The sequence below is a fragment of the Zingiber officinale genome, chromosome 10A, assembly GCF_018446385.1.
Source record: "Zingiber officinale cultivar Zhangliang chromosome 10A, Zo_v1.1, whole genome shotgun sequence".
In the NCBI taxonomy this organism is placed as follows: Eukaryota; Viridiplantae; Streptophyta; class Magnoliopsida; order Zingiberales; family Zingiberaceae; genus Zingiber; species Zingiber officinale.
Genome location: NC_056004.1, coordinates 92,443,077 through 92,456,043, shown reverse-complemented (window position 1 = coordinate 92,456,043; position 12,967 = coordinate 92,443,077). Strand labels below are relative to the sequence as shown.

Here is a 12,967-nt window from a genome sequence, read left to right as displayed (position 1 = left end):
TCTCGCCAGACTTTCGCCCCAACGTTAGTTATAAGTGAGCATGCTCTCACGACCAATGACCTCTCAGTCAAGCTCCAGACTCTCGCCCCAGTGCGAGTTATAAGTGAGCATGCTCTCACGCCCAGCGACCTCTCGGTTGGGCTCCAGACTCTCACCCTAGTACGAGTTATAAGTGAGCATGCTCTCACGACCAACGACCTCTAGGTCGGGCTCTAGACTCTCGCCCTAGGGCGAGTTATAAGTGAGCATGCTCTCATGATCAATGACCTCTCTGTCGGGCTCCAGACTCTCGCCCCAGCAAGAGTTATAAGTGAACATGCTCTCATGACCAATGACCTCTTGGCCGGGTTCCAGACTCTCGCCTCAGCGCGAGTTATAAGTGAGCATGCTCTCACGACCAACAACCTCTTGGTCGAGCTCCAAACTCTCACCCCAGTGCGAGTTATAAGTGAGCATGCTCTCATGACCAACGACCTCTCGGTCGGGCTTTAGACTTTTGTCCTAGTGCGAGTTATAAGTGAACATGCTCTCACGACCAACGACCTCTCGGTCAGGCTCTAGACTCTCACCCCAGTGTGAGTTATAAGTGAGTATGCTCTTATGACCAACGACTTCTTGATCGGGCTCCAAACTCTCGCCCCAGCGCGAGTTATAAGTGAGCATGCTCTTATGACCAATGACCTCTCGGTTGGGCTTCAGACTCTCGCCCCATCACGAGTTATAAGTGAGCATGCTCTCACGACCCAACAACCTCTCGGTCGAGCTCCAAACTCTCTACCCAGCGCGAGTTATAAGTGAGCATGCTCTCACGACCAACGACCTCTCGGTCGGGCTCCAAACTCTCGCCCCAACATGAGTTATAACGGCCTCTCGATTGGGCTCCAGACTCTCACCCCAATGTGAGTTACAAGTGAGCATGCTCTCACGACCAACAACCTCTTGGTCGAGCTCCAAACTCTTGCCCCAGCGCGAGTTATAAGTGAGCATGCTCTCACGACCAACGATATCTTGATTGGGCTTCAGACTCTCGCCCCATCGTGAGTTATAAGTGAGCATGCTCTCACGACCCAACAATCTCTTGATCGTGATTCCAGGCTCTCACCCCAGTGCAAATTATAAGCGAGTATATTCTCACACTTAACGACTCATGGGTCAGCTTTCTACACTCTCACCCCCGAGCGGGTTATCAGCAAATAGAGCCTTCACTAAGTACCCCTTAGGGTTTGCATAAAGTAAGAAAGTGTCAGGAGGGAAAGGAAGAAAGAAACATGAATAAAGACCGAAACCCAATCAGATTTGTATTTATTTAATAAAATACAGGGGGCATCCCTCAAAAGCTCATTTTTGTATCTGTAAAGGCATATAGGACATCTAAGCGATCAGAGTTCTCTTCCAGTATTAGCAGCTAGCCATCACTTCGAGCAAAAGTGTTCCACTTAACCTGCTTGCTCCAGATGGATTTGAGCCTGTATCAACTCAGCCTTAGTTGACTGAATAATGTGACGTTGTTGAGCAATGATTTCATCTTTGATCCGACTTTCTTCTTAAAGAAGGGATATGAAAGATGCGTGTTTCTCTTTCAAATAGATCAGGAATTAGGCTTGGCTCTCCAAGTCTGAATATGTTTTCTGTTTCAGTGCTACTTCAGCCCGAGCTCGTGATTTAGCAATTAGCCAAAGTTTTCCCATTTCCCTACAAAGGGCTCTATGGCTGGGGATTAGTCTCCTTTTAAAGAAGAGGGAAAGAGAAGACCACTTATGCAGAAGTTAAAGTGACCCTTCCTCCTAGGTTGATTGAGCAATTAAACAGGTTACACAACCAAGGATCTGGGAAAAGGAGCAGTATTTAGAGTCATAATGGCGAAGTAAATGAAACCAGGGTCTAGGTCTAGTCAATCGGACCTGAGCCTCCTTCGACTAGACTTCATTGGGAGGCTTGTGATACGTTGCATAATAGGAGGGCCCAATAAGGTCAGACAGTCAGAAGTCAAGGGGATGTGACATTCAGAAGTTGCAAGGAGATGTGACTGTCAAAATTCAAGGGGACGTGGCAGTCAGAAGTCAAGGGGATATGACAGTCATAAGTCAGGGGAACGTGGCAGTCAGTAGTTGGGGAAAGAAGAAGTGGGGCCGCCTGATGTCATCAGTCGCAGGATTCCCAGTCAGGTGCTTACAAATCAGGATCCCAGATCTGAGACATGATGTACAACCTGAGTAATGTCTGACCTGCTCCAACTAGTCAGGTTTTCTCAATTCGGTCTACATATTTAGTCCTGGTGCTCTTAGTAGGCCAACTCCCGGTCGGATCTTTAGCAATCACTACAAGAAAATCCCCATTCAACAACACTCAAACGACAACGGTTTTATGCCAAATCGTTGTCTTTTTGCCTTTTAACAACGGTTTTAACAAAAACTGTTGTCTTTTAGCAGTTTTTTTAGCTTACGACAATGGTTTTTAAAAACCGTTGTTTATTTATGCTTTTTTAGGGCTACGACAACAGTTTTTAAAGGCTATGACAACAGTTTTTGAAAATTGTTGTCTATGTACGCTATTTTTTGGGATTACGACAACAGTTTTTGAAAACCGTTGTCTATTAAGTGTTGTTGAATACCATTATTTTTTCCCTTCGCCATTTTTCCCCTTCGCCATTTTTTACCGCCGCATTCCCCCCCTTTACGATCTCTTCATCTACTTCACATTTTTCTTTCTCCTTTCCTCTCCAAGCCCTAAACCCACCGCCCCTTCTCCTTTCCTCTCCAAGCCCTAAACCCGTCGCCCCTTCTCCATTCCTTTCCAAGCTGCGCTGCCCAATAATCACTACTTCTACAAATCCTCCTCCCAGTCGTCATTGACCGTGAGGGCGACACTTCCCTGCAGGGCAAAGCTGGATTACTCGCGCAGCCCAATAATCAGCTCGTCGTCGCCCATAGATCTGATTCCTTCGTCGAAGATTGGGAAGTTGGAGTACTTGTTCGGGGGCTGCATGAGGGCTGCGAAGAAGACGTTGCAGAAGTGCCTGAGCTAATTTTCCCTTTATTTCCGTTTCTTCCCGTTCATATCCAGGAGTCCATCATCCACCCATAATCCCTACCGACGATGCATTTGGATCTCTGTTTCTTTCTTATCTCTCGCCTTTCTTCTCCTTTACATCGTCGTCTCCTCCCGCAACTCGACTTCTGCTCGATTTGGGATTGCTATCGACGGCGGGAGCTCTGGCACCCGGATCCACATATTCTCCTCTAAGGGAATCATGGGTGGCTTTCCTTTGCTCGATTTGAAGTCGATGGCGGTGATGCGGAAGACGCCCAGGCTGTCATCTTACTTAGGGGACCCGGAGCTCTCCGAGGAGTCCTTGGTGGAGCTGTTGGAGTTCGCTAAGGAGAAAGTGCCGAACGACTGGCACAAGGTCACGGAAGTTAGGCTAATGGCAACAGCGGGCTTGAGAATGGTCGAAGTGGGACTGAGGGAAAGAATTTTGGAGTCTTGCAGGAGGGTCCTGAGATTGTCAGGCTTTTAATTCAAAGACGATTGGGCAACTGTGATACCGGGTTTGTAAATTATTTCTCTCTGTGAATACTGTCATATCCCCTCGTAGCTACTGTATGGAGAAATCAATAAGTTTTTAGTTTTTGGTTTGTTAGATATTGGTTACCCTTCTTGGTATCGGATAAACATACATTGTTTTACTCTGTATCTGGTTGTTTTATTTAATTCTATTAAAAATCTTCATGAATTTATGGTCAATGTTATGGTCACAGGTTCTGATGAAGGTGTGTATGCTTGGGTTGCTGCAAATTATGCACTAGGAAGTTTGGGAAGTGATCCTGAGAACACGACTGGGATACTTGAGCTTGGTGGAGCATCAGCACAGGTTAATTCTTGTTCCCTCTTTATGACATGAAGATAATCTCAGTCCATTTTGCACATATATTTGGAAGTTGGAGTACTTGTTCGGTAGCTTAGTGCTCTCTAATTTTCCCTGGCTAATTTTGTTCCTTTAATTTCTTTAGGGACGTAGTTAAAGGTGATTGAACTACCAAGATTAAGAAGAAAAATGGTTGGGTTGTCAAATAATATAAATCGTCAAGTTCTTTAATTTATCTCGTAATATAAATGGTGACGATCTATCATCATAATTGATCAGCAACTACAAAGCGCGATATAATGTACATATATGAATGAAAAATTTAGACTGTTTCAAGTCATTTTGTCTAGCTACCAAGTGTCATTTTTATGAGTTGGAATGTTGTAGGGGATGTATTGCAAAGATGCCAACCTCAGAAATCGATGTAAGTTACAAAATGGTTTAATTTATATATATATGAAAGTATTGTGGAAGAAGCAAGGGGCGGTGGATTGTATTGTGATTTGATTATGTGGATGTGCAAAAAAAAGACGAGCATTTATTTGTCACTTTAAGCCCCCCACAGAATAATTGATTTTATCCTCAGAACTCATCATTCATTGTATCTTATAAGAAATACAATCTTTCTCTTATTCTTTCATTTTTTTGCTCTCGTGGATTCATTGCCATAAAAAGAAAGTAGAGATTTGATTGTAATGGTTACTTTTGTTAATGGTGAGGATGGTAGGAGAGACTTAGTTGTGACCAATCTTCTATGATTCTAAATGTTCTAATGTATAGGGTCTAGGATTTGCTCCCATGCCATGATATAACAACAACACTGCATTAATAGTGTCCATCCCTGTCCTACTCACTAATTTGTCTTGTTTGATCAACTCTACTTTCAAAATACCATGTGCATAAACAACAATTAATCTCATTTTGTTTGGTTGAGAATTTTCACAACTCCATGCGCTGTTGATTCCTTAACTATGAAATGTTACAATCATTGCAAGCTAATAAATTAATGCATGGAACTGAACAATGCTATTTTTTAGATTTATTGTCTTCCATGATTTTTTTAAATTATTCTTCTGGTAGGTGGCGAAGCCAAGACCGTTGCAAGCTGCCAACATTCCTGGGCTGCTTGGAATACTCCAGAATATGTGTATTCTGAACTCTTTGTTTTGAATATGGATTGCAATATATTCTTTTAGTTACCTTAACTGTCTAGTTGTCTTATCAATTGAATGCAATAAATGTCTTTTTCCTTGAATTCTATGTGCTACATGAATTTTTAAATAATCTGACATGCTTTTATGTTCTTTCTAGTAAATGGGTCGAGGATAAGTTTCTTCTTCCTATGATGTAATCTTAATCTTTGCACGACTTGTAAGATAGATAGATGGCAATGGCGGATAATATAAAAAAGATCTTTTGAGTAATTTCACCTCTTCAATAGTGTTAGTTTAGAACTTAATCCTGATTATTATGCATCAATTAGTATAGATTTGATTGTGTGGTCTAATCATTTGCATGTATCAGTTTGTTGCCATGGCTTGTCCTTATCCTAATTTTCTAGAATAATCTTTCTTTATACTTTACAGCCAATGTATTTATCCTTAAAGAATTTAATGTTGTTTTTCTTCTGCTGAAACATGAATGGGATGCTCTGATGCTATCTAATTTTTCACTTGAGAATCAATTACACACAGCTAGGCAAAAGTTGAGTCATCTCTGTATCAGGTATGAAAACTCTTAGACAAGTGCATGTTTTGTTGACCAACTGCTTTATGCATCAGAATATGTTATTTTTGCCTTTTGCGCATGTAGCTATAACATATTTTTATCTTTAATTTGGTCATTTACTTTTCTCATTAAAGTTTGTTGTATGGATTAAAGCTTCAGGATATAGAGGTTTTGTCCAACTTAAACATAACGTCATACATTTTACTAACACATTAAAATGAGTCCAACTCAAGTACAACTACATCAACAACTTCCCCTTAAGTTTCTGAAAAACGATTGTACCATAACTAGAGATGATACTTTAGGAAGGTTCAAGTCTATCTAAGTACTCACTAGAATCCATGACCTTGCTTGCCTTTCATGTAGTCATGTTGGCTTCTAGGAGATGATACCATAACTAGAGATCTCAGCATCCAAGTCGTTACAAAGAAAATAACCTACAATCCAATGGAATGGACCAACAAATAGACTCCATCAATACCAATAAGTATAGTTGTATGATAAGTTATATGCATTGGCTTATGATATGAGTAATCTATTATGTCTGTCATGTTAAAGGACTATTACTTCACTTCCATAATGCAATAATTCAATTGATGTCTATTGTGTCGGTTAAAGGATTGTTTTTGACCTCACATCAATTATTGTTTTCTTCTTTTTTTAAGCAGAAATGGCTAATGAATGTTGCTCTATCCAACTGATTGACGGAGATGGTGTATTCAATGTCACGAGTCTTGAACACTTTATGAAGTCAGTGAAGTTGGCAGAGCATGGATTCTCCTATGCTGTAGTTTCTATCATGGGTCCACAAAGTAGTGGTATGTCTTTGAGTTTCTTGAATTCTATTTTCGTATTTTATGTGCTTGAAGGCTATGTTTATTATAAGGTGATTTGGTCAAATATTTTTCCCTAATTGTTTTTATTGTGTTATCAGGTGATTTGGTCACATATTTGTGAATCTAGGGAAGCGATATCACTTTCAAGATGCAGAACGAAGTGGGTGAAATGATGAATCTTTATATCCTTAGAAAATGGTGATTATCTTATTAGTAATTAGATCTTCTGTAGCATGGATATATTGATCGATTATGTTGATTATTGTGATGTTTTTTCCAACTTTCGTTTTCTCCCCTAGTTCTGCTACGAACAGACTAATCACTGCCAAGGATCACGCATCCGTCTAAATCAATATTGGACACTTGGATGATAATGGAGTGTACACCGGCCAGTATACCACTTTTGCTCTTTCTGGCTTTATTCGTGCTCAGGTTTGTTCCATCTTTGAACTAAAAGTATGATTTTTATATGTATTCTCCCTCTATTGAAATTTACTTTTTTTGTATAGTGTAGCCTGTTTAGTTCCATATTAATCAGGTCCTAACCAGGATTTATTCCATTATAGTGTAAAATGACCTGATAATTTCCCCTAGTCCCACCTCCAAAGTGCATGTTATCAAGTTGTCTTTTTTGCTAACAAAAGTTTACTTTTCAATTTCGAATGACATGCAAACTGTCCTGGATTGGTTGCATGATACCTTGTTTCAATGCATTATTGATGCAGGGAAAAGTGGCAAGCTTGAACATTTGTGATGTTAAGTGTTCAGATCAATAAAGTTTGTTAAGTTTCAATGCCCATAGCGATTTTTTACAAGTAAAAAAATAATATAATTACAATTATCATGTCATATGTTTTGCAAAAATCACATGTTAAGGCTATTAACTAAGCATATCGAACCTGAAGCTTTCGAGCATCCAATGAGCAACAATTAACATATTGATATGGGGATATTTTCTTCCCAGATTAGTTTGCCTTTTAGAATTTTGACTTGGCATTTAAAATATACTTGCCATCTGCCTATTATAGATCATGGAGGAAAGTGAGACCTCTAAGGAGAATGCTGAAAGGCCTCCGCGAGTGGATCACTGGGCAGATAAAGGATCAATCCCCTAGCACGAGAGCCAATATCCTTGTCAGGTAATTAGTTTGTGTTTGATGTATCTGCCTTTACTGTGCTGACTTCCTTTTACCATCATGCTTCGTTCAACTACTTTACTTTATCAAGATCGATTAGAACAAGGATTAAATTTTGTTAATATGATAACAAGTATTGTTATCATATTCAAATGTGTACAACGTCTTTGTCATCATCATCTTTACGTCATTTACTCCTGGGAAATGACTTAACTTGCAATCATATGCTATTTACCTTAGGGAAAAGATAATGACCATACCTAGAAAGGAGAAGAAAAGAGAAGCTAGGAGGGAGGAGAAAGCAGAAAAGGTTGCAGTTCTCGATATGGTGTTTAGAAGATGCACAGGGTATTTAGAAGATGCACAGGTAGAGAAGATTTGATCCAACAAAACAAGATATTTTGGACTTCATATATATGTGTGATATATTGTTATGGGTACTATTTAGTTTTGTAAACTTTTGTGATGTTTGGATGTTGATGTTTGGTACTTTAATGATGTTTGAATGATGATGTTTGGTACTTTAATGAAATTTGCACTGGATTATGATGTTTGGATCGGATTGTAGGTTTTTGATATATGATATTTTGTAGATATATTATTTAAATAAAATAATGGTTATTAAATGATGGAAAAAATTCAATTTTTTATTTATTGTCAAAATATTGTATATTGTACCCAAAGACATCAGTTTAAATATGTGAAACTGTTGTCAATGACATTAAAAGACAACAGTGAAAAATCATTGTCAAACTGATGTTAAATAACATTGTTGGCTAAAAAGACAACGATTTTTAATCGTTGTCAAACCGTTGTCATTGGCTAAAAAGACAACGGTTTTTAGCCGTTGTCGTAGACAGTTCAAAACTGTTGTTGAAGAGCCTATTATTAAAGGCATACGTTCAAAGACAACGGTGAAAAACTGTTGTCAATGACAAGACAACGGGTTTTTACCGTTGTAAAACTGTTGTCTGTCTTCAAAGACAACGGTTAAAAACTGTTGTCTTTGTCTTCAAAGACAACGGTTAAAAACTGTTGTCTTTGAGCACCCCCTTTAACAACACAGCCTTTAACAACAGTCCAAAAGGGGCTACGACAACGGTGAAAAACCGTTGTTGTAAGACTTTTTTCTTGTAGTGAATCTAAACAGGAAGATGAGGCTTTCACCACAGTTCATCTTTCTCATCAAGACTCGAGTCAGGTGTTATACCTGAAAGATCATCCCAAGCTGCCCCTAGTCAAACCTGGGTGGGATCGAAGGCACTTGGCGATAATAAAGTTAGGGAATCGTAACCGTCTGTCAGAGAATAACCGCTGTATGTCAGGGAATATTCTAATGACCTGCGGTCATCTGCGACTGGAACCTTCTTCCAGTCCATGGGAGGGTGCCACGCATCCTCTATCACTCAATAGGTCCTGACACCCGACATTCTCTGACATTAGCCAGGCGCCAGAGGTACGCACGGTCATATAAAAAGGGAGGTTCTCTCCTTGAGCAGGTACCCGCACACTTTTGGCACTTGTCCTCTACAGTTCTTTTTCCTTCGTACACCTTTCTTCTAGGGAAAAAGTACTTGACTTGAGCGTCGGAGGGTCTGCTCCAGGGACTTTTCCCTGGTTTTTGCTTCTAACATTCCGTGTGTTTATTTGAGTGCGCGTAGAGCATAAGTACTGCCGACTTAGTTACCGTCGTTCGTCATCGCCACGTGGGGGTCCGTTCTTTTGGGCACATGTGATAAGGGTGTCCTAGTCGTCTCTCCGTCAACACCAGTAACAATGCATCCGACCTTCGTCTGACTCAGATTTCGAACAGGACCGAATATCAAATACAAACATATTTATTCCATAAAAGCTCACAAAAATTATAAAAATTATTCACATTCACTCAACACACCATTAGACTTGTTCATTTTTGCTTTGCAATTTAATTTCCAATGCAACAAAGCTCTATTTTAGTGCTTTCAAATCTTGTGGGCCAATTGACCCCTTTTCCACCCTATTTGTTGTCTCCTAAATATGCCATTTGTATAATCTAAAATCAATACATTGACGAGCATTTCACAAACAATTCATCACCTTATAAAAGAATACACCGACAAATATCTATTATTATCGAACACCGCACACACATATTGCCCTAAAAGTCAATCATTGAATCAACTGAAAAAGACCTTACAAATAGAGCCATTTCGCGACCAGATAGCAAAGCCAAGTATGAGTTTGCTATGCAACATTTCCTCTCCCTTTTCATGCTCACATTTATGGTCGTGCCCCATCTTGATACTTATGCAAAATACAACCTTAATAGGCAATTGATTCATTCAGACTCATCAAAACACTTCTTTAAATGTAAGATATTCAAATGAAAAATGTTTTAGCATTTATGTACCTTAATTGTGTAGAGAGAAAGAAAGAGAGAGAGAGAGAACATGCTAATGATTCATAGAGAGTGACACCAAATAATGGAGGATCAATCATCATGAATAGTTTAGGGTTTTTCACTTTAGGGTTGTCTCTCTCATTTAAATTCAGTTCACCTAAAGTGATTGTGACATTTGAAAGGATTCAATGAAGTGGGGAATAACCTTATGAACTGGTTAGATCATAAGCCAAAGAGGATAGTAGGCCCTAGGCTATATATATTAGTGATCAATTTGAAATAAATTTCCTAACAAAAATTGAGTAACAGACTTCTACATAAAATATATATCCTTTAAAACATGGATTAGATCACTTCATTGAACTTAACAATTTCATGTGTTATAATCTAAACATTTAAGTCTACTAAATGGATAAATAAATTCCTACACAAGTGCCTCCGACAGAGTCATATTTTCGGAACTGGTTTGATCTTCATCTCATGAACCATCAACCTCTGAATTTCGCACAGTGAATTTCGAAACCTTAGCAATGAATTGAGCCTGATATGTGATCATCATGAGCAATGATACTGCTACTTATTGCAGCTCTCAAAGACTAATTGGTGGTGGTCAATCAAATGGCAGACAGTAGGAATTAGTCACTTTGGTAGCCAGCTTTAGATGGCACTGATTGATTGAAGGAATCGGTGGCGGTAGGGTCGGCTTCCTCATCTCAAATGGCGGTGAAATGTTCGGCGAAGATCAGGGATTTGCGGTTGGACAAAGGCAACTCCACTCGCAAGAGTTGAAGGAAACTCGCGCTCACTTTGCGCCAACATTGGATTCTTGTGCCTTCCCTTTTACATGAGAGTGAGTGAAAGATTGAGTTAGAGCTTGTAAAATCCTTGTGAATAGTATTGAAGATCTAAGAACTTTTTTTTATAAAGAAATGAAAAGAATAAATAATAAGTAAATAAATAAATTTGAAAAATTCAAGATTCTTGCTTTATTACTTTTGTCTCGACAAAGTTTAGATTTTGCACATATCTTTTGTTTAAAGTAGTGTGTAAGTGGAAACATGACGCAATGAAAATTATGTTTTTAGGGGGGTCAAAAGTCAAATTGTCCTATACGTGTCTCAACTCCAAGGTTTGTGATATTGGAAAACAAATAAATAAATAAATAAATATTTTTTAAAAAAAAATTGGATGTTAAATTGCATAAAAAATTATGTTGTTTAGCTTGATAAAGCACTTTAGTCGATCATGATATACAAAATGTCACGACAAGGATGGAAATTACAATTTTAATATAATTTTTAAGGATGAAATTGTAGATTTTATAACTTAGATTGATATAATGTAAATCAAATGAAATTTTTGCATTTGTAATTCAAATGTTATCTTTCCCTATCTATCCACTCAAAGAGGATCCAAAAACATAAAGATGAGTGTTTGTTTGTGAATTTAGATTAATTTATTTGAAAGTCCAAATAGCAATTTTGAACATAATCATCTTTGAATCAATATATCAATTTTCTAAAAAAAAAAAACTATTTGACTAGATTTGTTTACATCATTTCTCTTGAAATAAATTTTGCAAGGGTAATGCAGAAAAATAAAAAAAAATAGTAAATAACATAAATTGAGACTTAAATATTTTTTTTAGTAAAATTTAATATATGTGTGTTCATGTTCACTCATCCTTAGTCCATTAAGCCTTCGATATAACAAAAAAAAAAAAATGAGGTCTTCGATTGGTGCGGTGGTTGAGGCACGTTGTGTTACCATATCAAATCTTGGGATCGAAACTCTGTGCATCCAAACATGCCTTCCCCCATATCTTGGTCATCATCTGTGATTTACCTTTTCTTTGCTTAGAAATGGATAATCACCTTTTACTACAGATTCATCATCTTTTTCTTTATTAATTTTCCACTAGACTCATCATTAAGAAAGTTGTTGTCATTATCATCAGGTTGGTTGATAAGATGAGAATAACTAAATAATAAGAAACGTTAATCCTTTACCAAACACTTTTTTTTCGAACCACTCTACAACCTAATCAAAGGATTTATCTAATCCATTTGTTATATTCATATAGGCCCATCCTCTTGAAGAACTTTATTAGAAGTGTCACCGACATCATCTTTAGGCTTGACGACATTTTCATTGACATGATTTTTTTACTTTGGGTTTACAAACATTCCATGAACTAGTTTAATGTATTTGTCGTAATGAAGGTTGTGGAATAATGTCCTTATTGTGACTATGATCGGAAGTATGAATGATTCATATTTATGAAATCAACTTTGAATTAATATTAACATCTATAAGTCCATATTTATTATTGATACAAACACCGAAAATATGAGTGTTATCATGCATGCCAATGGCATTTAAACGTGATTTTACAACACTACAAAATATTCTAACTCATCTGCTTCTTCGATGCAGTCATAAAAATTATATAGGTTGATATGGATCAAGTTTGGTCTTTTTTTTTATTAATTTTGTAGAGTTAGGGTTTAGGAATATTTTCATCTTTTGTAGGAATTAGGGTTTGAATCTATTTAAACATTTATTTAGTTACTTTTGAGATAGTTTTTGATCAATAATAATTTGCGGTGGCGTCGTTTCTTCCCAAACATTAAGTTTGGTTGTTTATCTCCTGATATTCTGTTGAATCAATAGAGTTAGAAGATTGCATCCGGTATTTCGCTGCATCAGTTGGCATTAGAGTCAAACTGATCTTGTGGAATCATGTCATTGAGAAGACAGTAATACGTCAATAACACTTTTAATCATGATATGGAGCAATGATTTTGAGAGATGGTTAACAGATAGTTTGACCTGATAGTGGATTAGTTAATAGAGAGGATGACAGCAATGTTGGGAAACCTAAATAGAGGAAATCTGGTCCAACATCATCATCGGGCAAACTTGGATGTGGAGGCGGGTGACGATAAGAAGGAGGCCGCTTATGAAGAGGAGGTTCCCCGCAGGCGATGTAGAGTAGCAGTAGAGGAGGATCACAGTGTCA

General features: G+C 38.0%; 1 pseudogene; it reads left to right on the top strand.

The window, feature by feature from the left end:
• Window positions 1-3,045: 3,045 nt before the first annotated feature.
• Window positions 3,046-5,035, top strand: LOC122026790 (annotated as a pseudogene).
• Window positions 5,036-12,967: the final 7,932 nt, after the last annotated feature.